A 27368-nucleotide genomic window follows, 5' to 3' on the forward strand; every position below is an offset into this window, starting at 1 on the left:
AGTTACCAGTCCTGAGACTGATTTGTAGCACTGCACGGTAGCACTGTCCACCCATTGTTCATCAATTTGCTTGAGCGGGCACCAGTAACGTCTCCATTGTGACACTTGTTGTTACTGTTTGGGGCATATCAAATATGCCACAGGTAGCTTGCCAGGCTCTGCCGTGCAGGCAAGACACTCCCATTAGTTAGCTTGCTGGGTTCTCCAAGAGGGACAGAGGAATCAAATTCGTCCACCGTGTGCAAGGCAAACCCCCTACCCGCTCTGCTATAGCTCCAGCCTGAGACTGATCTACCTGGGACAATTTGACTGCTGGGTGGTTTCAAGAGGTTCAGTTGTGAAGCTGAACTATTATTTATCTTTGCTGGTTTCCACATTAGGCAGGTTGAAGACGTCATCTCTCTTTTACTCTCTTCTGAGAGGTCTAAGAGGACAAGTCTGCAATGCCCTTTGTTGAAATTACTGATGTGAAAACAATTTCCATTCTAAACCTCTAACCACATGAATTTTATGAATTGCTTTGTTCTCATAATTTTCTTAGTTTTCTGAATTTATGTTTGAACCACCTTCAGTGATTTTTTGCAATATAACTTGCTAGCAAGTTAACCTGCTGCCTCACTGGGCGATGATAGGAAATACAGGGGAAGTTCTTCTTGAAAATTGGCAATCATTTCATTAATTAATCCGACTGTGACAGATTTATAATGACTTTGGAGATAGGGCAAGTATATTCAGCCTTAAATATCTGCATGTTTTCCAACTGAGATTCCCCTGTTTGAAGTTTGCTTCAAGAAGCAAGTGAGAATGTCAAGGGGTAAAATAGGATGATAATCCAAAATCCATTAGCTTTTTGGTATGTTTTAAGTATTACTCTGATACATCACAGGATTACTTCCCAGGACATTCAGCGGATCTCTCTGGGAAATATCTTTACAAACATAGACATCCCAAACACAGGATGATATCATTTACATATGGTATTTACAATAACTGTTTGAGAGAATGTAATGTTTTAAATGGGGGATGTCTGATCAATCTTGATCCTGGAGTATCGGGAGGAGAAGGAAAGAAAGAGTGGAGTGGTGGGGGAGAAGAAGAGATAGATGAGAAGCGACAGGGACCAGGTCAGGGGATTAAAGTATAAAAGTGCTATTGCTGAATGATAGAGTCGAATATCCAAACCACAGAGTCAACAACACTGAAATCAAGACAGTCAAACTTTAATAACTCAACTTAGAAAGGTGCCTGTCAAGAGGAGAGACTGGGCAGGCTGAAAGTGGGTGAGGGTAGGATATGGTAGAGAACCTGAGAAAAGTAGAGAGAAGTTGACACTGATTAGTGCAACTCAACCATGAATAACTTTGTAAATCACAAAGAAAGAAAGAAAGAAAGAAAGAAAGAAAGAAAGAAAGAAAGAAAGAAAGAAAGAAAGAAAGAAAGAAAGAAAGAAAGAAAGAAAGAAAGAAAGAAAGAAAGAAAGAAAGAAAGAAAGAAAGAAGAAAGAGAAAGAAAGAAATTTGTTATGTGCCTGCTAAGGGTGTAGGCTGGGTGAGTGGGTGTGGGAGGAAACCCGGCGACAGTGGTGATGGGATTGGTATGGAACACTGTATGCCTGAAATAGTTCTATTATGAGCAACTTCGTATATCATGAAGCAATAAAAAATTTAAAAAATTTAAATAACACAGATGTCCATAGTATATCTGAAGTGTGGAGAAAATTTAACATTCTTTCGGTCTTCCACCATTGGAACCCTAAATTTGCACTTGCCAAGTATCCATTTAACGTACTCATAGTTGAACTCGCTCTCTACCCCAGTCTGCTTTTGAAATCCCATTTCAGGACATTCTTCTATAAAATCTTGCCTTTTTCAACAACATGAAAGAAACAAGTCAAGAGAAAAAAGACAATTACCTGATGAATTATCTTTATGAATCATAGGAAGAGGGAAAAAGTGGGAATAATGTCCACAGCAAACAAACTCAAACTATGACAACAGAACTGAGGTTATCATAGTGGAGGGAGAGGTTGGTAAGAAGGTTGAAAGGTTGCAGGGGCTGTTCTGGACAGTGATGGTACTATACTGGCACTTTGGTGTTGGGTGTGATGTGAGATAATATTACTCCTATTAAATAGGAAAAGTGACGGTGTAGGAAATTATTTTTATGTGTGTGGAAAGCTGTGGGTACCATGTAGCATTGTTTTATTGGCCCTCAAAAAAAAGTTGGCTTTAGCTTTGAATGTCTTCTTTGCAGAAAAAGCAATGAAGGAAAACCAGACTCAAAGAGAATGAGACAAAGGGTTATAGCCAACAGAAAACTCCCTGAGAAAATAGAGTGAGAGGACTGCAATGGAACACAATAATGACAACAAAAAAAAGCAGCAATCAGCAGTTTAGCTAAGTGGTGATGGGCTTAATCACTAAATAACAGATGTTCATACATGTTTATGAGGTGATCTCAGAAGCCGACGGCAGGCTCAGTCTGCCAATCAAGTCACAATCCTGGTGTCAAGGCAGTGGTGGTGTAGAAAGAGTCAACGTTTGGAGGCGGGCAGCTGAGACAAGGAACCTTGTGTTGGTGAATTACTATTAGCTAACTGTCCTTTCTCAGTCTCAATGTCTTTTTAAGTAAATTGGGGATGATTATGCTTATGGGAGACTGAGAATCAAAGATAATGCACAGAGAGCACTTAACATATGGCAAGCATTTGCTCACGATAGTCAGTTTTAAATCCTTCACAAATGCGTACTCTCAATGCATCACCCTTCTCATTAATTGTCTTCTTACTAAGAGACTGTATAGACTAAGCTTTAGCAGAGCTCATCATTTGCTGTTATTGTCCTGTATCCCTTGCCTATTTTGCCATGACAAAGGAGTTAAATATCTGAGTTAAACATATGTAACTGTGTTAAATATCTGAGAGATGTATTTCATTTTAAGCTCTTCAAATAGGTAGAAGAATATATTTACGAACTTAGTTACCTCGCACCTGACCACACAGACTTCATCATGGTTATTGCTTAACTTTAGCACTTTCATGGTGCTATATTTTACTAGCAGGCTCTATTGAAAATATGAAACACATTTTTCTAAAACTTGTCACTTTAAACAGCAAATATTATTTTAAATAGTAAATTGCATGCTTACTTTATTTGGAATATGTTATGATAATATTAGGAATATCATTGAAAAATATCCCCCAATTTACATAGTAAACTTTTGCTCAACTTACATAGCTTGTAAAAAAATGCATTCACATTTTCAAATTAAGAGTGCCTAAAAATAATCGTGTATGCTAAAAAGTACTTTAGTGAGAAATTGAGTTATTTTTCACGAGACTGTTTCACATACCTAAAATAATCAAAGCTATACTTTTAAGTTAAAAATTAAATTTATGAATGTATGATTGTGAACACAGGGTATTTATTTTATATAAAACCAATTCTCTGGGTAAAACTTTACTTCTCTCTCCAGGTAGTGAACAGTTTTGTAAGCACACACACACACACACACACTCACACTCACACACACACACACAGACTACAGTGTGGTGGTAATGTCAGTGAAAAGATTTGTTTTCCGGGAGCTAAGGCATGAATATGTGACTGAAGGAAAAACAATTGAACTTTGACTTTTGTAATTATAAAACATTAATAAAATGTCAATGAGGTATTAAAAAAAAGCACCTGGAGTGAATTAATTTGTTATTGCACATGTTTGGTGACTCAAGTATGTCACTAAAACATGTAATCTTTCTATTCTATCCATATTTCCACAGAATATAGATTTTTTTCTTTTTGCTCTGCCCTGCACTGGTTCAAGGATCACTGCTTTGATTCTTGGTCTCACAAGACAATACTGTTCTGTAGACTGACAGCTGATGGGGCTCAGCTGGACGGCTCACCTCTGTGGCAATGGTGCCAGATCATTTTGGTCATGGGGCTAAATAAATATACACCAGCTATATCTGCATTGCTTTAGATTTTTAAATGATCTCACATGCTATTTGACAAATTGGTTGAAAAAAATCTTAAACACAGCATTCTACTAATATGCAATTATGCCTTTAGAAGCTGTACTTTAATGACCAATACTTTTAGTGGATTTTTGGTAACATTTTTGGAAAGAAAAGAAAAACATCTTTCTTCCTTATATCTTTTCTTTATTATTAGAAACACTTATTCTTTTTACTTTTATGCTTCTCTCTTTAAAAATGGTCCATGCGACACATTATAAGACACTCTCTACTCATTTTCCATAATTACCACATCATATTTGATGGGGTTCAGACAGTAGGCAACAAATCATAGAATGAAATATATATATGACTATGTACATATTTTCAGACATATATAACAAAGCTCACATGACCCAAATTTCAACATGTTAGTGATATCCTATAGAATGTCTTAATGGCTCCTGCCAAAATACAACAATCTTCACACTGTTTTCTATATGAACACTCTTTTGTAAGCATGTTCAGCAGCTCTTCATAACAAAAAATGCAAAATATATTCTTTTATTTGTGTTTTGGGACAGGGAATGGGGCTTGGGATGGAAACATCCCGAATTTGGTTGGTGATGGGAAGGTGTAATGGTGGTGGGATTGGTGTTTGAATATTAATTGCAATCAAATGTGAATTTCCCCCAACTTCTTATCGACTGATGGAACTGTTATGAGAGGTGCATTATGGGATGTTAGCAGAGCTAGGAGTTATAAAAAATGTGTTATCAGAGTCTCAATATTATATTTTTTGGAATTTTTATATTTAAAAAATGAGCTAAATAAAAATGTTAAAGTAGTATTTTCTTATTTTTAAAAAACTCAGTGAGGGGCTGGAGTGATAGCACAGCGGGTAGGGTGTTTGCCTTGCACTCGGCCGACCAGGGTTCGATTCCCAGCATCCTATATGGTCCTCTGAGCACCACCTGGAGTAATTCCTGAGTGCTGAGTCAGGAGTAACCCTTGTGCATCCCCAGATGTGACCCAAAAAGCAAAAAAAAAAAAAAAAAACTCAGTGATACTTGATATAGCAGATTTTTTATATTTTAGAATTATATTTAAAATTCTAATCTATATATCTTAAAATTCTGTGTTGGAGCGATAACACAGCAGGTAGGGCCTTTACCATGCATAAGGCCAACTTGGGTTCGATTTCTCCACCCCTCTCGGAGAGCCCGGCAACCTACCGAGAGTATTTCGCCCGCACAGCAGAGCCTGGCAAGCTATAGTGGGATATTTGATATGTCAAAAACAGTAACAAGTCTCACAATAGAGACGTTACTGGTGCCCGCTGGAGCAAATCGATGAGCAATGGGATGACAGTGACAGTGAAATGTTGTGAATTAAGTTATAAATTTATAACTTATTTTACAAATTATTTTATAAAATTTATTTATAATTTATTTATAAAAATAAATAAGTAAATATTTTTCATCATCATCATCATCATCATTATCATCCCATTGATTGTCGATTTTCTCGAGCAGTCTCAGTAATGTCTCCATTCGTCCTGGCCCTGAGATTTTAGAAGCCTCTCTTTACTCGTCCTTCCCAAAGTGCCACATTGGAGGTTCTTTCAGGGTCAGGGGAATGAGACCCATCATTGTTACTGATTTTGGCATATGAATGTGCCACAAGGAGCTTGCCAGGCTCTCTCATGCAGGCAGGAAACTCTCAGTAGCCTGCCAGGTTCTCCAAGAGGATGGAGTAGGCTATAAGATATCGCTTCCAGGAGCTTGGTTTTATAGTCTCTGGATGTTGGGCGTTGATGGGATTACACGATGACAGGGGCAGTTTCTGGGTGTGACCGCCTAGCTTGGAAGCCTGCCTTATGAGCCAGGGGAGAAGGCAGCTGGGATAGTGAAGGGATCACTAAGTCAATGTTAGTTGGAGGATTGCTCAGGATGAGAGATATGAGCTGAAAGTAGATAAAGTACCAAATATGATGGCCTCTCATTATCTTTATTTCAAACCATAATACCCATAAGTAGAGAGAGAGTAAGAAGGAAATTGTCTGTCATAGATGCAGGGGAAGGGATTGGATGGGGAGCAGGAAGAGATACTGAGACCATTAGTGGTAGAAAATGTATACTGTGGAGGGATGGGTGTTCAAACATTGTATAACTGAAACTTAAACACAAAAGTTTTGTGACTATAACTCATGGTGATTCAATTAAAAAATAAAAAATTAAATAGAAAAAGTCAAAATATAGACTTAAAAAACTGGAACAATGCTTTCAAAATTATGTTTAATGGAATGTGGCATATTTGGTCCTAACCATGGTTACATTCTGGATTTTCTTCTCAAGCACTTTGTAGAGAGCTCCAGTCTGTGTGTAGGCCTTCAAGCCGACTGGTTAGAATTGATTCACTATGGGAAAATTCTGTCTGTTAATCCTAAATTCACTTTCTACCAAGATCTTCCTCCGTTCCAAACATATTTTCAATGTAGAGTCGTGTCTTAAGTCTTCCGATTTGAGGAGACCCGTTTTAATCTGTACTGCATCTTGGTATCTGACTCAGGCAAAATGTTCCTCTCAACATACTACGGCAAATGAATTTGAATTTGATCTTAAGTCAAACTGTCTTTCAGAAGACTGAGAATTTTAGTTTATCATCCTTGGACTTCTGTTATATTTAGGTTTTCAGCCAGTTTGTGGTTATTACCTTGCTAACTCTTTGGCCCACATTCTTTGAAGTGATTATCTGAGTAACATGTTCATTGTTCAGGCCTTTGACTTGGCACGAACAATTCAAATTTCCTATTGTTGCTTGGTTACTTTTATTTTATTTTCAGAACCATGCCGGACACTCAATGTGCTATTTAATTAATATATTGATTATTATTTCAACCACTATCACTATTAAGGGATTTGGGGCAGTCATTATACTTTGGAATTAATCATTTTTGGAATAATAGAATGCTTGCTGCACTGTAGAATCTCTTGGTTTTGAAAAAAAGTTATAAACATTTTTTAAGCATTATAATATTTAAAAAATATTTTTAGTTGACAACTTCATTTTTAATTGCAAACAAATTTCTACTATTTAATTTCTTTTTATTCACATGCCTTCCTATTGAGATATAAATTTTTAAGCTTGGCATTCTCAGTCACTCTTGCTCCATTCTGAACTTTCCAACACACAGATACACACACACACGCACATACACATGCACACATACATGCTCACACACACACAGAGCAGAAGCAGCAGCTTCAAAGATCTTTGAATTCATTATCTTCCTACTCTGAAATGTCTCATCAGCTTTTAGAGTCAAGTTATTTTTACCTTGTACAATTGCAGAATTTGTCAGTTACTGCTCCAAAACAAATAACCCCCAAAACTGAACAATAGACAATTATAAGCATTGCTTTCCCTCCTGAGGTAGTGGGTGGGCAGGGGTGACTGAACTTCAGGCTGCAATCACTGGAGCGATTCATTTCTGTCTTTCATTCTGGTCCTGAGAACATCAGTGGGTGAGTATAACTGTCACATACAAAAAGTCCAAAACCACAGACCCCTTTGTGTAATTTCATCCCAAGCCTCTACTGGTGTCACCCTGAAAAATAGCACTTTTCCAACGTAAGTCATATGATGAAGACAAAGTTGAAAAGCTAGTGAAGTACTGCTGTTTACGGGCAGAATTGAAAAGTTACAAGGTAAAGGGTAGGAACAGGTAGGAGTGAAGGATGTGACCGAATAACTTAATCTACCACATTGCAAGGAAATGCATGACTTTTCATGTCCTCAGCCTATGTTTGTTTCCCTCTCCTGTCTCCATCTTCTAGTACTTCGAATTGCAGTTATATTGTTTCAGAGAATAATTGCTGGTGCAGAAAGTGCTTCATAGACTTGACTCACACCATCAAGAGGAAGAATTTCTGTTTTTTTACATCTAAATTAATGATCAATTAAAGGAGAAGTAAGCATTGCCCTAATTTTAAGGAAAATCAAGAATAAGTATAGCAGCAACCTTACAGATCAAATTTTGCTTCGTTCCTTTCATTTATTAATGAATACAATGAACAAATCAGAATCATGTCATAATATAGGATCATTTTGCAGAATGACTCATTACTGCTTTATCTTTCATTACCTCCAAATCACCTAGTAGTAAATTATAAATATTTAAAGCATTGAATAAATTTAGCACATGTTATAATGGCTATATTTTTAAAGCTTGAAATATGCCAACACTGATAAGAGTGCAGAATGAATAGCATTCTTCTACACGCTGTACATAGTGATCCCACTACTTTGAAAAGCTGAAAGTTCTTTATTTTATTATTTATGGAGGTACCACTGATTTCCCAGAGCACACATACGTGCAGTCTTTAGTGGTGCAATGTGACTAAACTATGCACACCAGCAAAAAATTGATATCCTTCCACCATGCATTTGACACTTGCAACTAACATTCCTCTCTTGTTGGTCTCAGTTCTATGGTCAGTTTAAGGGTTTTCATTTGACATTGTCTGTTTCTTTGCTTTATTTCTTTGTATACCACGTATCAGTGAGATCAATACCCTTTTTTTTTGTTTGTTTTGTTTTTGGGTCACACCCAGCGATGCGCAGGGGTTACTCCTGGCTCTGCACTAAGGAATCAGTTTTGGCAGTGCTTGGGGACCATATGGGATTCCGGAGACAGAACCCAGGTGAGCCGAAAGCAAAGCAGATGCCCTACCCATTGTAATAGCACTCCGGTCCCGAGATCAATACCTTTATTTATTTCTCTTTGTGATTTATTTCTCTTAGCATGACTCCTCCATTACCACCCATGTTGTAGTAAAAAGAATCACCTCTTCCTATAGATGAGTAATATTTCATTGTGTGTCTGTGTGTGTGTGCGCACGCGCATGTGTGTGTGTGTGTGTGTAAGTCCTTTATCCACTCATTGATATGTGAGCACTTGGATTGTTTCCAGATCTTCGCTAATGTAAAGAGCGTTGCAATAAAAAATAATTGTGCATGCATCTAATTTAGTGTTTTGTTCTCATGATGCCGATACTGAGGAGTAGAATTACTATAATATACATAGCAGGTCTAATTTTTAATTTTTGTTCCTTTTATTTGTAACTTTGAACTTTCTGAATCTTTTATCTGTCTCCTTCCTAAGTTTGGAGCAGTACTTGATTATTATATTTTCATGTTGGAATTCTGCCTTTCTTCTCTTTCTGGAAATGTGTTGTTCTTCATCATGTGGGCCCATAAGTCTTTAATGTTATATTTATTTCATTATCATTTTTATTGTTTTAAGTCTCACTGATGCAGTCTTTGGCTTCTGTCATCCTGTTATTATTGAATCTCCATATTATACATTTTTTAGTTCAGCTACTTTGTTTTTTAGCTCATTGATTTCAAAATTATTTTCTCACACCATCCTTATTGTTTTCTCTCATTTATTTCCTCATTTTTATGAGCATCATAGAATTATTTTGCTATCTTCATCAGGGACCTTAGAAAACTGTAAGATATCTACTCTTAGAAAGAGTGTCTCATTCCTAGGAATCTTTGCTGTCTCTTATCTGGCATGCAACAATGGTTTTGTTCCTTTCTTTGTGGATGTCATGTTTATTGAGCCATATTTTATTTGCTTTTCAATTTCTTCCAAATTACTACTTGCTGTGCTCTCATGTCTTGTCCTATCTCATTTCTCATGATTTTAAAGCTGTCGTTTCTGTTCTTTCAGAGACAAACTGTGTACTCCCCTCTCTGTCATGACTAGTTGTAAAGCAAGTGTTTTTGCTATTGTGTCATAACTTGCCACCAGTTAGACCAAAAGCCGGTTAACTCACACAAATAGTTTTCTTATGGCCATGGTCTCTAATTCTTATTTGACTCTGGGATGTTTACCTTATGATCACTTTTTTAAAATGTGAAATATAAATATTAAATACCAAATATATGGTAATAGCTTCTATTGATATTGATATTTTAGTAAGTACTATTATATGTGTGCATAACACAATGATACGCTTGAGGAAACATCTTTAATATCTCTTTATAATATAAATATACTAATCAGTGAGTCATGACTGAGAAACATCATTTTTCATAGTGCCAGAAAACTTAATTAGATATGGTGTTAAATTAAAGAGGGCTAATGTTGTTTCCATGTTCTAGGTCTTTTGTTTACCTGCCATATAGCTCTGCCTGTGGTGTACCATACCAAGGGTCATGTTGTTAGAACATAGAGCAACAGAGCTTCCATCACTGTTTCCCACTTTTCTATTTTTAATATCTTCCTTACACCTGCTTTCTTACACTTCAATAAATCTTTCTTATAGATTGAAAGGTTTCATTTTATAGTGAATAAGAAAGAAAAACTAAAACTGAACCAATCAACTATGCAAAAACAACCCACTGTGACTTTAGTGTCACTAGTTTCCTTTCCATCTTTTCTAATCACTGAAAAATAAATCACAAATAAATATTCCCCTTGTTTCCTGAATCTTCATCCTTCAACATACCAGAGGTTTGTTTGATGAGTTTAAGCATCATTTTCTGAATAATGCTGAATATTCAGGTCTCTGACAATCCTCTCACTTGCAAAGGCTCTTTTCCAGGGTGTCACACACACACACACACACACACACACACACACACACTGCACACTGCAGTACATGGCACTGCCAACCTTTCATTCTACCTTACCATTTTTCTTAACTTCTGACCTCTTGTATTGTAATTCTGCTATGCTGTGGCCTTCTTTATGCCCTCTCTCCCTCTACCTACCTTTTGAATATAATGTTATAAAGGTCTTGGACTTCACTCGTGTTCTATCGTCCTAGTGAATTCAATACCATCACAGATGATTCAGTTTCCAACTGTTTTTCTTTTATATCTCATACTTAGATTTGCAATCCTTTGCTGAACAAAGGTGTTAACTGATCCTTAAGTTAAATATGCTCAAAATTCAAATGAACAATGAGAACAAAGGCATATATCACAGCCTTTGCATTCAGATAAACCTGCCTTACTATGTTGCCTTGTCCATATGTCCACCATGTACCTAGGAAAGACACATAAATACTATAATCATATATAATTTGAGGGAAAACACCCTCTTTCGCAGATTTAACTTGGAGTGTAGATACCTGATACACTGGCTGAGATTCGTTGGCACTCAATACTTAGGAGCTATTCTTGTCATTATCTACAATGCAATGTTATTTTCTCTGATTGGACTTGAGGTCCTTTAACAGTATTTTTGCAAGTTATATTATAGCTTCCTGGGAAAGACATCATGTTTCTAAGTTTTTACTTGAATAAGTACTTATCTTTATATATGTCCTCATTTTTTATAATACAAGTAAAACATCCATTTTTTTCCATCTTTCTGTCTTATTCCTCCAAATCATCCTTTGTGTTGTCATTTAATTAATTTTCTTAAGGAAGAATAATAATGATTTATATTTTCTTCCAAATAGTTTCAGTGACTCTTTTGTTTTTTTATTTGAACCCGATCTGTTGTGTTTGGGGGCTACTCCCAGCACAGTGCTCTGGAATCCTTGTAAGTGGTGTTTGGGTGGCCACACAGAGGAGGACAAAGAACCCAAGAATTCAGCTTGCAATGTGTGTGCTCCAGCCCTTTTATCACTTTCTTAACCCAATGTTCACCGTCTTTCACAGTGCACACTCTTAACTGTCTTTCTGTTTTCATATCCTATTGCTTCTCACAAAGAGCTCTCAGCTTCAGCTAGGATGGATAACCAGATGAACTCAAAGATACTGTGCATGCATTAGTCATTTCTCCCTTTGGAAATCTCTCTTTTTTCTCAGTAAATTTCAATTAGCTGCTAGGGGCTGAAACTCAGGGGTTTGTGTTGGCCTATCTCTGTAAAGTATTTTATTTTTCTTGCTCTTTTGTTGCTGGTAGGCAAGAGGTTATCTTTCTTCACTACAAATTGGGTCAATGGAAAGCAGAATCGACAATACAATAGCTAGTAAAATAGAAATAAAAATGAAGAACCAAAACTAATAAAAACAAATATGCCAATATTGTAGTCCAATAGAATTTCTTTCATCATTATTAAATCATGCTGTGAACCTCTTGATAAGCAAAACTCAATTGTTCATTTGTCCCACAGACATATTTTGAATGTCCTCCCTAATTCTTTCATTGATAAGTATTTTTAGTTCAAATGTGGGGCTCCACATGTGAATTCAGAGATTAAGATAAACGTCATGCATGAGGCCAACCAAAGTTGTATCTTTGGCACCACATGGTCCCTCAGCATTGATGGGTACAGTCCTCTGAGGTGATCCAAGAACCCCTAGCACCACTGGGTCCCAGCATTCTCTGGCCCTCACATAGAAACAAAGGCTTAGATGGCTGAGAATCACTGGGAAGAGCTTCGGGTCCTCGTGAGTAATGCTTGTGAGACCAAAACTATATAAGTAAATAAAAATGCAAATGCAAAGTTCACTGAGCACCTAACATGGCAAATTATGTACCTCAAATTTTGCAATGGGAAGAAACATAAAAATTCTTCATAGGACACGAAGTTTACTAAATTTACTCAAAATTACTGTTTGGGAGAAATATTTTATTTTGAGACTTTATGAAAAGGTCACTGGAAGAAAAGTACCAGATGGCTGGGGACTCAGTAAATCTCTCCAAAATCATCTTGCAAAATTACATCTGACAGTCAAAAAACAATTTACATCATATTATATGTAATTTATGTTATATGTAATGTCCAAAAGCACAAATATCTGAATTGATTAGTTTTACATTAATATAATCAAAATTTTTAGTGGTAGTGTCTCTGATAGATTAGTTGAGTGGACTCTATGAATTAATTTTATACTTAGCAATAAATATAGTCAGCTAACTTTCTCCATTCTAACATTTTTAATGTTTTGTGGATTATGATGATGCAATTAACTTTTGAATAAGAAAAAAATGAAGTAATTGTATTCCCACCTCTTCAGTTTTACTTTTTCCTAAATTTGTAAATAATTGTACTTGTGTGGGTATATCTTTAAGACCTGTGAATTTTCTCTAACTTTTGATCCTAATCAATTAAAATAGAGCACAAATTAATCTGGTGTACAGTTGCAGGGTTTTTCCCTATGTATCTATGAAGAATCTATTTGCTTCTTAAGAATCAAATGCATACTCTTTCCTGTTCTTCCTAATCTTCTGTATTTATTTTACTAGATGTGTATTAATAATGGGCCAAGTTCTTCCATTCTCTATTTGTGGCTGAAAAACAGTGGAAAAATTATCTACTTGCGAGGACCAAGATGGTCAAACAGAGCAGAGTTCTACAAATATTCTCTCCAAAAAATTTTTCTGGAGGAATTGGAAGATCTGAGTTCCTGCAAGGAACTCTAGTTGTTCTAGGCTCCCATCTGGCAATGTACATAGGAGGAGTGAGAGTATTCAAACTGTTAAAGAGTTTTTAGAAAATAGGGCTTGGGGTGGGGTAATCCTCTTTGGCACCCTAAAGGAGAGAGAGAGAGAGAGCAAAAGGGAATGCCCTCCCAAAGGCGAGGTGGGGTGGAGGAGACGGGGTGGGGGTGGTGGGAAGGATCCTGGGGCCATTGGTGGTGGAAAATGGGCACTGGTGGAGGAATACAATGGGCGCCATTGTATGACTAAAATGCAAGCACGAAAGCTTATAAGTCTGTAACTATACCTTATGGTGATTCACTATTAAAAAATTAGGAAAAAAAATGAGGAGGGATTCATCGGAGCACAGGAAAGAAAGCCTTATGGCAGAGTACCTAAGTGGCATGTAATAAAACTTCCATACAAAGAGATAGAAATGGGTGAAAAACTGACAGAAGTGATAGTACAATGGGTAGGGTCCAGACCTGGGTTAATTCTCCAACACCTCATATGTGCCCTGAGACTGCCAGGAGTGATCTCTGAGCACAGAGCCAGGAGAAAGACCTGAAAACTATCAACAAAAGAAAACAAGAAATGAATGAAGCACATCAGTTACTCAAGTGTCCTGGAATGGGAAAGTTAGCGTTGCCTCTAGCAATGTGACCAGGTGCTGTCAGGCCAGGAGTCCTGTCGCATCCTGGCCAGGAGTCATTCAGCTCCCGCCCACCAGATCAGGAGGAGCTAAGCAAACAAAAGTCTTCAAGTGCAGTGTGCTTATTCTTAGGAATTTATTTTTATTCTTCCAGTCCACTGGATTCCTGCATACTGAGTCAGACTACTAACACAATTCCTCCTAGCCAACCAGGTTCTCAATAATCTCAACTGTATCAATCCAGTCAACTGGGTTATGGGATCTTACACAACATGAAAACTTGATCCTCACCCAGTCCATCAGGGCCCGGAAAGCCTGGGTAGCCAGCAAAGGTCTGCTTGTTCTTGTACTAGATCTACTTGCACAGACGTCAGTTTTACAAGTGACAGTGACATAGATTTCTGAACTGCTGTTCAAAACCAGCTAACATGAAGACTCTAGCCTTAGGGGACCTTGGTGATCTTAAGTCTAGTCCGCCAAGGTTAAATGAACTTGTCATGCACAAGTCTCGATGTCTGCCTACTGCTGACCAGGTCCTTTGAAATAGTTGAAAGGACCTTGGTGGCTGTGAGACAGAAATAGATACAAAGAAACCTGATAGACCTTTTCAAACCTGACACAAACTTCTGACAGGGTAGGAAGAACAACACCTCCATAGTTATCTGCTTGATAACTTCAAATCTGCTTAAGTATGATGCTCAGGCATAGTTATTTTTTTATCAGCCCATCTGGCAGCAGCAAAATCCAAATCTAATTTGGTGTGCTGTATCACTGTAGCACTGTCATCCTGTTGTTCATCGATTTGCTTGAGAGGGCACTAGTAACGTCTCCATTGTGAGACTTGTTACTGTTTTTGGCATATTGAATACACCATGGGTAGCTTGCTTGGCTCTGCCGTGCAGGCAGGATATTCTTGGTAGGTTGCCCGGCTCTCCTAGAGTGATGGAGGAATCGAACCTGGGTCGGCCACATGCAAGGCCAAACCCCTACCTGCTATGCTATTGCTCCAGTTCAATTTGGTGACTATGTCTAATTTAAACAATAGTTAACATCAACCAAGGGTTGCTATAAGAATTTATGAACTTGAGTTCTACAGTTGCATCCAAGAACTGACAACACAAGTACCCCAGTCACTATGAAGTTTGACTCAGTGAATTCTGTAACTGGGTATTTGTGTCCCTATTTCCTCCTGAGTAATGGCTCAGATCAGCCAGACTTCAACAACAGTGAATCCTGGCCCAGAGTCCAGTGTGTTAGACTTTAAAACTATGGACTCAGGGAAGTTGTGACCAGAAATCACCCAGAACCATTTTAGACCTACCCACACTCAGACCAATAGGCAGCAATGAGATCCATAAAATGTGAGCACCATGTCATTTATGGGGCCAGTTCTGCTCAGAATTCTATCTAAGAAATACCTCAAAGCAACAATTCTCTTGATACTTAACAAAACAAGGAACTGAATAAAAGTGACCATTGATACATTTGAAGAAAATTTGATAGAAAAAATAAAAAATAAATTTATCCAAGCAGAAATGGCATAGCTAGAGTATAGTATCTGAGTTTAAAACTGAATTTAGCAGAGTTTATTAACAGAAATGAATAAGTCTTAACTAAAATCAATGACCTGGAAGGTAACATTTATGACATCATAAACAAAGACTAAAAATAGGATTTAAAAACAAAGAGAATGTAGGGGATATATGGGAGACCATCAAGAGAAATAAACTCTCCATCACAGGAATACTAGCAGGAGAAGATGCAAAAAAGAGTAATAATTTCTAGTAAAAATATAATAATCAAGACTATCTTTAGTCTGAGTGGAGAGATGTGTGCACTGATCCAGGAAGCCCAAAAAGCTCTAAACAAAATAAACTCAAGCAGAGGAATACCAAGACATATTGTAATCAAACTGTCAAGCACAAAACAGAGAGATAGACTCCTAAAGAGCAGCAAGATAGAAGCAACAACAAACATAAAAGATTAAAATTCTCTACAGAGAATTTCTCTACAAATGAAACTCTACAGTGCAAGAATAAAATGTCACAAGATAGTTAAAGTAGTGAATGAGAAGAACTTCCAGCTGAGAATTCTCTATTCTACCAGATTATCATCTGTATTTGAGGAAGTGATATAAACATTTTCTGGGAAACAGCAGCTGAAGATAATGACTGCCTTTAAACAACCTAGATCGGTTTATACTGATCTTCTATGAAAAGCAAGGAAGCCGTACTTGGAGGCAGAAAGATAGCAAAAGGCCATAAAATGAAGGAAGATGGAGAGAAGATAAGGTGATTCAAAATCTGAACTTGAGGCTTAAATGAGTAAAATTTAAAATGTGAAATAAACATAGAATTAAAGATGTAAACGACAGCAAAATCACCAATATAAAAGTATGTTGTAGAAAATGTATGAGGGAAATGGGAGCATGTCACTTCATGAAAGGCCTATATCAAAACACAATCAGGAAAAAAAGTAAATAAAATCAAAATAACAATGTCAAATTGCACAATATTCATGTTAACAATCTCTCTAAATGTCAATAACTTTGACTCTCCTATTAGAAGTCAAAGAATGGCTTAGTGGCTAGGACAAAAAAGTCCAACCCTATTTGGAAGAGACTGACCTTGCTTCTCATGGTAAACAGGTTCAGAGAGAAATATTGGAAAACAGTCATGCAGGAAAATGGTAAACTGAAAAGGAAACTCAGAAATGGCTATGCTTGTATCAAACCAAATCGAATTTAAACTAGAGAAGATGATAAGAGATAAGTATAGACATTACACACTGATTAGATCAAACAATAAAGAAGATTGATTTTTTTATTAACACATGTGTGCACCAAATGAGAGGCATCAAAGTACTTAGAGAAACTACTAAGAGAACTGAGAAGACATATCAAAGGCAACACAACTATAGTGTGAAATTTTCACAAACCACTCTCATCGGTGGAAAGATCAACCAAAGAGAAAATTGATAAGGAAACCAAGGGACTTAAGTAAGGAATTTTTACAATTGTGCTTAATAGACACATATAAACATAAACTACTCTCAGAACATCATTCTCCGGTGCACAAGAAATATTCTGAAAGACAGACCCCCTGCTGACAGACATTATGACTATCCATAAGTTCAGAGAAACAGAAATAATTTTATATCTCTTCTCAGCACAATGTTATGAAGATATAAATTTTCCATAAAGAAATATGGGGAAAAAGTAACCAGTTTTAAGCTAACAGACTGTTGAACAACTATTGGATTAAAGAGAAAACAAAAGAAGAACAAACATTTTTCTTAAAGTAAATGATAATGAAGATATAAGTTATCATAATCTTTGAGACTGTGGAAAGCAGTAGGAGAGGGAAGTTCATAGTACAACAGTTTTTCATCAGGAAATAAGAAAACATTCAAATACATAATCTAATTTGATATCTTGAGTCTCTTGGAAGAAAACAACAAATGGAACCTGAAACACAGAAAGAAGGAAGCAATAAAACTACCAGTAGAAATCAATGATATGGAAATCAAGAAAATAATACAAAGGCTAACTAAAATCAGGAGCTGTATTTTCAAAAGAGAAAATTCACAGAACCCTAGATGAGCTCCAGAGGGAAAAAAGACAGGAAACTCACAAGTTATAACAGAAATGAAAAGACAAAAGATAGATTTGCAAGAAACTTCAAAAATACACTGTCACTGTAGCAGTGTCATCCCATTGTTCATCGATTTGCTCTAGCAGGCACCTGTAACATCTCCGTTGTGAGACTTGTTACTAGTTTTGGCATATTGAGTACGCCCCGGGTAGCTTGCCAGGCTTTGCTGTGCAGGCAGGATACTCTCAGTAGCTTACTGGGCTCTCTGAGAGGGACGGAGGAATCGAACCCAGGTTGACTTCATGCAAGGCAAACACCCTACCTGCTGTGCTATCACTCCAGCCCACAAAAATACAAAAGAGGTCATTATAACAATGTTATACTACCAAACCGGAGAATTAGAAGTGAATTATCTTTAATATTAATTGATTTATTAATTTTGGACCACACGGAGCTGAACTCCAGGCCCACTCCCAGGTGTCTGTTCTAGAATCACTCCTGGCAGTGCTTAGGGGACCATATACAATACCTGAGTTGAGTCCAGCTCAACTTCTTTCAAGAGATTTTACAGTTGATACCTATTATCAAGCTCTTAATTAATTTTGAGAAACATTTCCTTGACCTAGACAAAAGACTGGACAAAAAGCATATGAAAAAGTATTTATTTTCATTGACCTCCAGGGAAAGGCAAATTAAAAATTATATTTCACACCAGTTAGAATGTCCTATATCAAAAGGCCAGAAACAGCCAGTGTTGACATGGATGTGTTGAAAAAGGTCCCCTCATTTGTTCTAGTAGGAATATCACATGACTCAGACTCTATGAAAAAGAAATGTGAAGACGTCTCAAAAATTAAAAACAGAATTTTCACATCACCCAGCAACTCTACTCCTTGATATCTATTCCAAGAACCTAAACGCATTAACTACTAAGATATAATCACACCTATGTTGGTCTCAATACTGTTTATGATAGCAAGACTGAAGTGTCCAATGAATGTGGTAAAGGTGTGGAATATATACGCAATGAATTTCCACTCGTCTCTAAGAAAAGATGAACTGTGTGTATTGCTGTAACTTGAATGAAGCTAGAAGTGGTCATGTTAAGTGAAATAACTCAGAGGGATAAGAAAAAATACAGGATTACCTCACTCATAAATAATTTAAAATGAAATAAAGAAAGAAAATGGGCAGTATCTGATGATAGAATCCTTTTGGACTTTACTACAGAAATGAAATTACTAAGCAGTGGGGGTAGGGGTTGGAAGAATGGAGAAAAGAGGTGGGGGTAGGAAAATGAAGGGGCAAAATAAAAATGACTTAAGGACACTTTGATGGTGGTAGATATTCAGCAACTTTGTCTACCAAAAGCCTAAAATTAACACTATTATAACCATATTGTCTCATTTAAAATTAAAAATCATATATGTATCTACCAAAATAGTAACTAACACTTAGATTTTATACTTGTGTAAAATATGCTGCTTTTGTGATCTGCTGAAAAAAAATAACTTTATCTGTGTGGATAATTTTCCATTATTCGCCAAACCATATGAGAGATTAGAAGACATATTTCTACCATGAGTTTACTGATTTCACACTGCAAAATTTGAACAATCTTGGATTTGGATAGTGTGAAGAAAAATTAAGATGGATGAAGATTTCTAATTCGAACTTCAAATGCAAACAAAGCATAATATATTCTTTCTAGATTGAGTTACTAAGACTTCTTTAAATCCATGAATGCAACTTCAGTACACACAGCTGGAACTCAATAAATGCTGAGTATATCAGTATGTGTTTTATACTGTTTCCAAGATGAGATTTTTATTCTTCCCAAGTAAAATGGAATTTGAAATTAGGCAGAAATAATTGACACAGCTTATTAGATAACACATCACTACTGTAATATAACATTCCTGAAGCTAAGGCACACGTTGAGACATTTGTTTCCTGTCTAGAGAATACAGACTGTAGAATATAGTCTTTTCTGAATACTTTAAAGGGACTATCATTTTCCTTGGTTAGACTGAATTTAAAGGTGAAGGAACTTTTTACTAATTAGCTGAAGGATGCAATAATAGTAAGATTCTTTTCTCCTCTCTTTTACACAGCCACAGTTAAAATTAATGAATCAGAAGTTAAAAAATTTGGTAGGACTTTCAAGTCATGATGCCTATACTAAATATCCCATTACAAGCTGAAGAAAGGGAATAAGAAAGGGAATAAATCCATGCATGAATTTAAATAAGTCTTAGTAACTCAATCTAGAAGGAATATATTACACTTTGTTTGCATTCAAAGTTCAAATTAGAAATCTTGATCCATCTTAATTTTTCTTCACTCTACCCAGGAAGGGCACAGAGTGTGGCATGCTGAGAATGAAAAGATTCCCTCCAGCTCAAGCTGGTAAGTTTAGAAAAACTTTAGAAAAATGCTAAGTTTAGAAAAAGAGCTGTTAATACTTTGCTCATAAAACTTGCTAAGAGAAAATGGTATATTGTTACTTCTTGGGAATAGTTCTACATATTTTATTCTTAAGAAGCTTCCTCGTGGCACAGAAGTTACTTGGTATTAAGTATATATACCACATTTAAGATCCATGAATTCCAACTTCGATATCAACCATGGTGTGACTTTAGTTAAGTCACTTCATCTCATTTTGAAAAAAGAGAAATCCTTTCAATCTCTCTAACTAAAGTCTTAAGAGTGTGGAAACAGTATGTAATGCAACAATAGTTACATACTCTTCCCCCTATCAGTAATACCGAATAACAGGGTACAGATAAATAGACCTCAACAGTTCTAATTCAACATATAGTTTAGATGTAGCAAGTATATTTTTCTTCTCACAATAGAAAGTCTGAGATTTCCTGGAGCTCATTAAAATTAGGGCAAATGTACTTCTTTCTGAGATGATTTAGTGCAGCCTTCTTGAGACTGGGGGAAGGACATCAATGTTTGCTCAAGAACTCTTCTGGCTCTGATTCTATAACTCTGAGAAAACCTGTTGGTAAAAAAGCCACATACCAGCTGCCTTCAAATGTTCTTGGAAGAAAGAACAATGCATATGATTACATGACTAATTTTAAAGAAATTTTTATTCTTTATTCTTTTGCTTTTTTGCTTTAGAAATCTGCCTATATACTCACACCTAAAGGGAAACCGTAAGCTAATAGAAGAATTATCTCTTACATGAACAATTGTGATCTTCTTAGTAGACATTCAAGTCTTTATTTGTCATTGACAGGCACATAAGCAATAAGCAACGCATTTAAATGATCTTGAGGGGAGCCCTGAGGCTTAGGATATACTCATATTGAATTATGTGCAGAATGGGTCCATAGACTTCACTTACAATATTATCATTTCAAGTCATTTCAAGTCATTGATGCTATGATTGAATTGGGGGAGGCACATCTTGAGTATGCACCTGAGTTGTAACACCTGACTATCTACCATATAACTTTCATTTATCCCAAAGGATGCATTAATTCAAACAAGGTAGGAGACAGAGTCTAGATAAACTCATTTCTGAATTGACATAATATGTATTTTATTATAGAATACTATTATAGATAATTTCCCCTAATTTCTTCTACTTATAATGTCATGTAAGTGTCAATTATGAGAGGTTAATTAGTTTAAAATACATGAAATATGGAACAAAAAAACTTCACTGTACTGGTTTAGCTTAAACATGGGCTCCTTGAAACAGTAAGACGTTAGAAAGCTGTGATAGAAGTAGCAGTCAAACCCATAGCCTAAACTTATACTATTAAATACATAAAGGTAAAAGTCACTGTCACTGTCACTATCATCCCATTGCTCATCCATTTGCTCAAGCAAATTGTAACATCTCTCATTGTGAAGGCACAGTAACATCTCTCATTGTGAAACTTATTGTTACTGTTTTTGGCATATCAATTACACCACAGGTAGCTTGCCAGGCTCTGCTGTGTGGGCTCGATATTCTCAGTAGCTTGATGGGCTCTCAGAGAAGGGCAGAGGAATCAAACACGGGTTGACCTCATGCAAGGCAAATGCACTACCGCTGTGCTATGGCTCCAGCGCCTTCTCATTATACGAAACAAAAATTTATGTAAGAATTTCACGTGGAGACTCGGAAGATAGGCTTAAATACTGGAGCATAAGTTTTGCATTCAGAAACATCAAGTTCGGTCACTGACATTCCCCTGGCCCAAGAACTGCCCGGAGTGAACCCTGAGCAAGCAATGCTACACATAGACCTCCCCCAAATTAGTACTGCATAAGGTAGCAGTTGGGAGAGTTGTTAACTCTTGAAATAAAACTGTGTTTTCGCTTACCAGACACAGTGCATTAATATCATAACAGTCACAGTAATTCTTACTGGTTGGTGAGTAAAAAAAACAAGTAGCCTATTTCCTAACAGAAAATAACTCATTACTATCTAGTATCTGCAAAAAGTATTCAGAAAAGGGAATAGAGTTGGCTATACTAGACAAGTGTCCCAAATGGAGCACACTAAGGTCCCCAAGTTATCAAGAAGAGGTTTCTATAAGCATTAAGGTGTCTGACAGTATATTTCTCTTTAACCACTGCCTGCTTATTAAGTCTCACTCCCCCCTTTCATTTTGTACATCACTTGTGGGGAAGTTAGTAAGAAAGTCTCTTAACCAACAAGGAGTAATATTTATACAAGGACCTATTCACCCCCATGTAGGAATTCTCACTGCACTCCCACCAACTAAGAATAGTAAAAAACATTGCTTTCTCAAACCATTTTTGGACCAGACTTGCTCTTTCCAGGAAGCCTCATTTGCAATGGGGAGCACCACACTGTTCTTAGGGCTTACTCCTGGTTCTGTATTCAAGGATCACTCCTAGTGGTGCTTAGGGTATAATATGATACCTGGATCAAACTGGCATCAATCACTTGCAAGGCAAGCACCTCAACAATTGTACTATCTCTCTGGTTCAGAAAATCTCATTTTTTAAGCAATAAAACATTTTATATCCTCTTGATAAGGAGAAAGGAATGTAACACTATGAATTTTGATATCCAAGCTGAATTGTGAGTGATTCTAAATGTTGAAAGAGAGGAAGATGTTAGGTACTAATAGCAAATCTGTTTTCATGTAGATTTAGCTGTATTCACACTTGTAGAGAGCTACAAAAAATGAGATGCAGAGATTTTGAGTTGAATGCCAGCAGCTCTAAATGAGCCTGAGATGACATCAAACCCTTTGGACTGTACGAGTACGTGAAAAAATATTTGACTAGCTTATTTTTTGGCATATGAAGTATTTCTTAATTTAAGGCATTTTTCATGAGTAGCTTTAATAATAAAACATTGATGAAATGATCTTATAAGCATATTTTAATCTTACAGTTAATGTTTTTTTGGTTAAACTAGGTATAAACTACCCGAGATAGGACATTTTATATCAGCCATATTAAAATTACCTACCTTTCACCAAAAAAATTTGAACACTAAGTTGTAGCATAAAAAGTTTTCATATGCATAGATTATAATTTGATATACATAACATGATATATAAATAAATAAATATATCTATATATAATTATTACCTAGTCACTAGGAATTGTGTTTTTATCTTCCAGCAAAAATTTGACTCTTTTAACTGATTCACTTACTTTCCTTCCTCCTTCCCCTCCTTTTTTGTTTTTGTTTTTGTTTTTGCTTTCTGGCCACACCCAGCAGTGCTCAGGCTAACTCCCGACTGAGCTCAGGGATCACTCCTAGCCGGGATTAAGAGTGTCTGCAACCAAAGCCGCATGGCCGTGTGCATGACAAACACGACCTGCTATACTATTGCTCTGGTCCTTCCATTTTGTTAACTACCATTTTGTTCTTGCTTTCTGAGTTTGAAAACCCACTAATTTTTGTTTTATTCTTTTTGGGTCACACCCGGTGATGCTCAGGGGTTACTCCTAGCTTTGCACTCAGGAATCACTCCTGGCAGTGCTCAGGGGACCATATGGGATGCTGGAAATTGAAGCCAGGTTGGTTGCATGCAAGGCAAATGACCTACCTGCTGTACTATTGCTCCAGCAAAAAAAAAAAAAAAAACACTAATATTTTATAGGTCTGTTAAATAATACAAAATATTTTGAAATAAAAATGATTAACTAGAATACTTCCATTAAAAGAAAAATTCTAGTTAATTTTGCCTTACTGCAAAGTGATTTAAGGACAATTGAGATTTGGAGCTATAGGAGGGATGTATTCCTAATTTTCAAATATTACTAGTGCACTAGTACACTATGAAGATAAATACTATCATTTAGCATAATTATGAATTAATGAGTTGATTCATCTAGAGGCAAATTTGATGAAATAAACATGTATCACTTGTATCACTTGTAGTCCCGTTGATCTTTGATTTCCTCGAACAGGCACCAGCAACGTCTCCATTTGTCCCTGTCTCGTGCTAGTGCAGCCCAATGATATCTGCTTGCTCCAGGAACAGGAAGAGCCTCAAATCGCTCATTCATGGATTTGACCAAGGAATCTGACCATCTAGTTGGTGGGTGGCCACGAGGTCTTCTGACATCCCGTGGAATCCAGTCGGTAACAGCTCTAGTCCAGCAATTGTCTCTGAATTGCATTACATGACCAGCCCATCTAATTTTTGATACCTTGGCAAACGAGACAGCATCCCTGATTTTTGACCATCGACGGAGGTCAGAACTCCAGATTCCTTCTCTCATTTGAGTGAGACATGATATTCCCAGCATAGCTCTTTCGATTCCTCTTTGGGATACCGTAATAGCGTTCTCATCCTGCTTGTGTAGGGCCCAGGTCTCTGAGGCATATGTTAGTGCAGGAAGAACCGTGGAGTCGAAAAGATGTGACCGGAGTCAGAGGTTCTTTGTTCTCTTAACCACCTCTTCGATGCTCTTGAAGGCATTCCACGCTGCTCTCTTCCTCCTGCGCATTTCTGGCACCAAGTCATTCCTCATGTTGATTTCTTGACCCAGGTACACATAGCTGCTGCATTTGGAGCTGTTCATTCCATAGAGAGCAAATGGAGCTTCAGGGACCAGTTCGTTTTTCTTGAACATCGTCTTGTTAAGATTTAGCTGTAATCTGACCTTTCCACACTGGTGGTCGAAGTCAGCCAGCGTTTGTGCCACCTGACTAATGTTTGGTGTTATGAGAACGATGTCATCAGCAAAGCGGAGGTGGTGTAATTGCCGACCGTCTATCTGCATTCCCATTCCTTCCCATTCCAGTAGTCGCATGATGTTCTCGAGGGCGGCACTGAAGAGTTTCGGTGAAACGGTATCACCCTGCCGCACCCCTCTCTTTACATCATGAGAAATGAACATGAGAAAAGAGAATTTATCAATGATAACTAATTCTGTATTGATGATTGGAAAACAGTAACATTTGCTAATAATTCACCATTAACTTTATCCTTTGGATACCTAAAATTTTAATGACATTCTTCAATTTTCATACTTCATGCAGCTATCTAGTACTTTTCAAGTTTGTTTTCTTCTCATTGCCAAGTTTTTAATCAGGACAACTGTGATATTTAAACTTTCATATTTAAACTCCTTATTCTTAAGAGCACTCTGTCCAATTCAATTTAAGCTTAGTTACTCTGTTCTCACAATTGAGTGCATCTTGACATTTTGAGAATGAATACAATCCTCAAGAGAATGTGCAAATTGCTTAGATTTAACAGTTGCTCTCATTTAGAGGTATATATGGTCATGTTAGGGATATATTAATTGCACTTCAGGATTAACTTTGACTGAAGTGTCTATGGAAAAGGCCCCACATATAATCATTTATTACTCTGTCACCTCTTTCTTAGCAGAGGATCCTCTTAAGAGGCTGGAAGATGTACCAATCTTTAAAGGGTAAACAAACTCATATGCATTTTTTAAAAATCAGCAACAACTTTATTACTCCTGCCATGAGCCATCAGCTATACTTAGATTAACTTTAATGGGAACTCGTGTACAAAGAATCTTGGCATGCCACCTACTAATGGAAGATGATTACATATTTTTATAATGCTTACTCAGGGAAGCATACTTAATGGTGAATTGCAACCTTTCAAAAATTAAATTAAAACATAATTGAGCAGTAGGAGGAGGTAGAAGAGGGCACAGTAAAAGAGGCAGTTTTATGGGTAGAAGAAAGGATAACTGTATCTCATTAAAATTAAAAAAAATTTAAAAAGAAAAAAAGATAAAATCAGAAGGAGCCTGGGGCTATCAACTCTTTCCCTTCTCTCTTTTTTTTTTTTTTTTTTTTGGTTTTTGGGTCACACCCGGTGATGCACAGGGGTTACCCCTGGCTCTTCACTCAGGAATTACCCCTGGCCGTGCTCAGGGGACCATATGGGATGCTGGGATTAGAACCTGGGTTGGCCACATGCAAGGCAAATGCCCTACCCGCTGTGCTATTACTCCAGCCCCTCCCTTCTCTTTTGTAAACCAGATTCTTTCCTTTCTTGAGAACTCAAGGGGCTCTGGAGCTAATCTGTGATTTTTAATCAGAAACCTTAAAAAAAAATGATAGTGCTCTTTTTGCCATTTGGGGACCAAAGTGATAGCAAAGACTTGTTTCATTGGTTCCTTCAACCCATTTTTACACTATCAACAATATAATTTTAATCTTCTAGTTAAACTAAAAGGGTAAACGCTTTCAGGATACTTTGGGTATATTTACTATCATCAATGTTAGATTAATTTTTAGCATTTTTCTATACCACTGTGCATGCCTAATGATTTTCACATCAACTATCATATATACTATACCCAGAACTGTAATCAACCTCTGATGAATCAACTGATACTCCACACCATATTCTTTGTGATTCAAAAGGGTACGTGGAAACACAAACACTATGCGTAGATTTCATGTTACCTTGAATTCAGTCTCCACTCCTTCATAACTTCAAGCATTCACTAGTACTAGAAATATATTTCAGCTGATAAGTATGCCCAAGTTAATAGCACATAATATGAAGTTGTCCCTTTCATCCCATTGCTCATTGATTTGCTCAAGCAGGCACCAGTAATGTGTCCATTGTGAGACTTGCTGTTACTGTTTTTGGCATATTGAATATGCCACGGGAAGATTGCCAGGCTCTGCCATTCGGGTGAAATACTCTCGGTAGCTTGCCAGGCTGTCCGAGAGGGACGGAGGATTTGAACCCGGGTCGGCCGCATAAAAGGCAAACTCCCTACCGCGGTACTATCACTCGGCCTTTTGGCTAAGATCAAGTGTAGTATCTGTTCTTATCAGTTTAATATGAAGTTAATGATCACAAACCTAACAACATACAGCATTTGCACTACATGGAAATGGCCCTAGTGCAGTGACTCCTAGTGTGATGTCATGGGTCACAACTGATTGTTTATAGCTCCACAGGCACTTGCAATCTAGACCTGAATGGAAAATATTTCTGAAGGGCTGAATGGACTATTTTAAGCAGCTGCTTTGGTGAGTGTTTGATAGTTGCACCTACCTCTTCTGGCTCTCCTAACTTGGCTCTGTTGCATTCTTTTTGTTGTTGTTCGCTTTGTTTTGTGGGCCACACTGGGTGGTACTCAGGGTGTACCTGGTTCTGTGCTCAGGGATTACTTCTGGAAGTGCTCGAGGGAATATTATGCAGTGCCAGGACTTGAATACAGCTTGGTTTGTAGCAAAGAAAATGCTCTACCTGCTGACCTACTCACACCGGCCCTGACTCTTTCGGGCGCATTGGTCGTAAGTCGCTCATTGATTCGAGATAAAGGGCATGTACT

General features: G+C 37.1%; 2 pseudogenes; one reads left to right on the forward strand and one right to left on the reverse strand.

The window, feature by feature from the left end:
- Positions 1 to 351: 351 nt before the first annotated feature.
- Positions 352 to 968, reverse strand: LOC101550476 (ubiquitin-conjugating enzyme E2 variant 3-like; annotated as a pseudogene).
- A 25848-nt stretch (positions 969 to 26816) lies between these two features.
- Positions 26817 to 27026, forward strand: LOC129402691 (U2 spliceosomal RNA; annotated as a pseudogene).
- Positions 27027 to 27368: the final 342 nt, after the last annotated feature.

This window comes from Sorex araneus, chromosome 2 (genome assembly GCF_027595985.1).
Source record: "Sorex araneus isolate mSorAra2 chromosome 2, mSorAra2.pri, whole genome shotgun sequence".
NCBI lineage: Eukaryota > Metazoa > Chordata > Mammalia > Eulipotyphla > Soricidae > Sorex > Sorex araneus.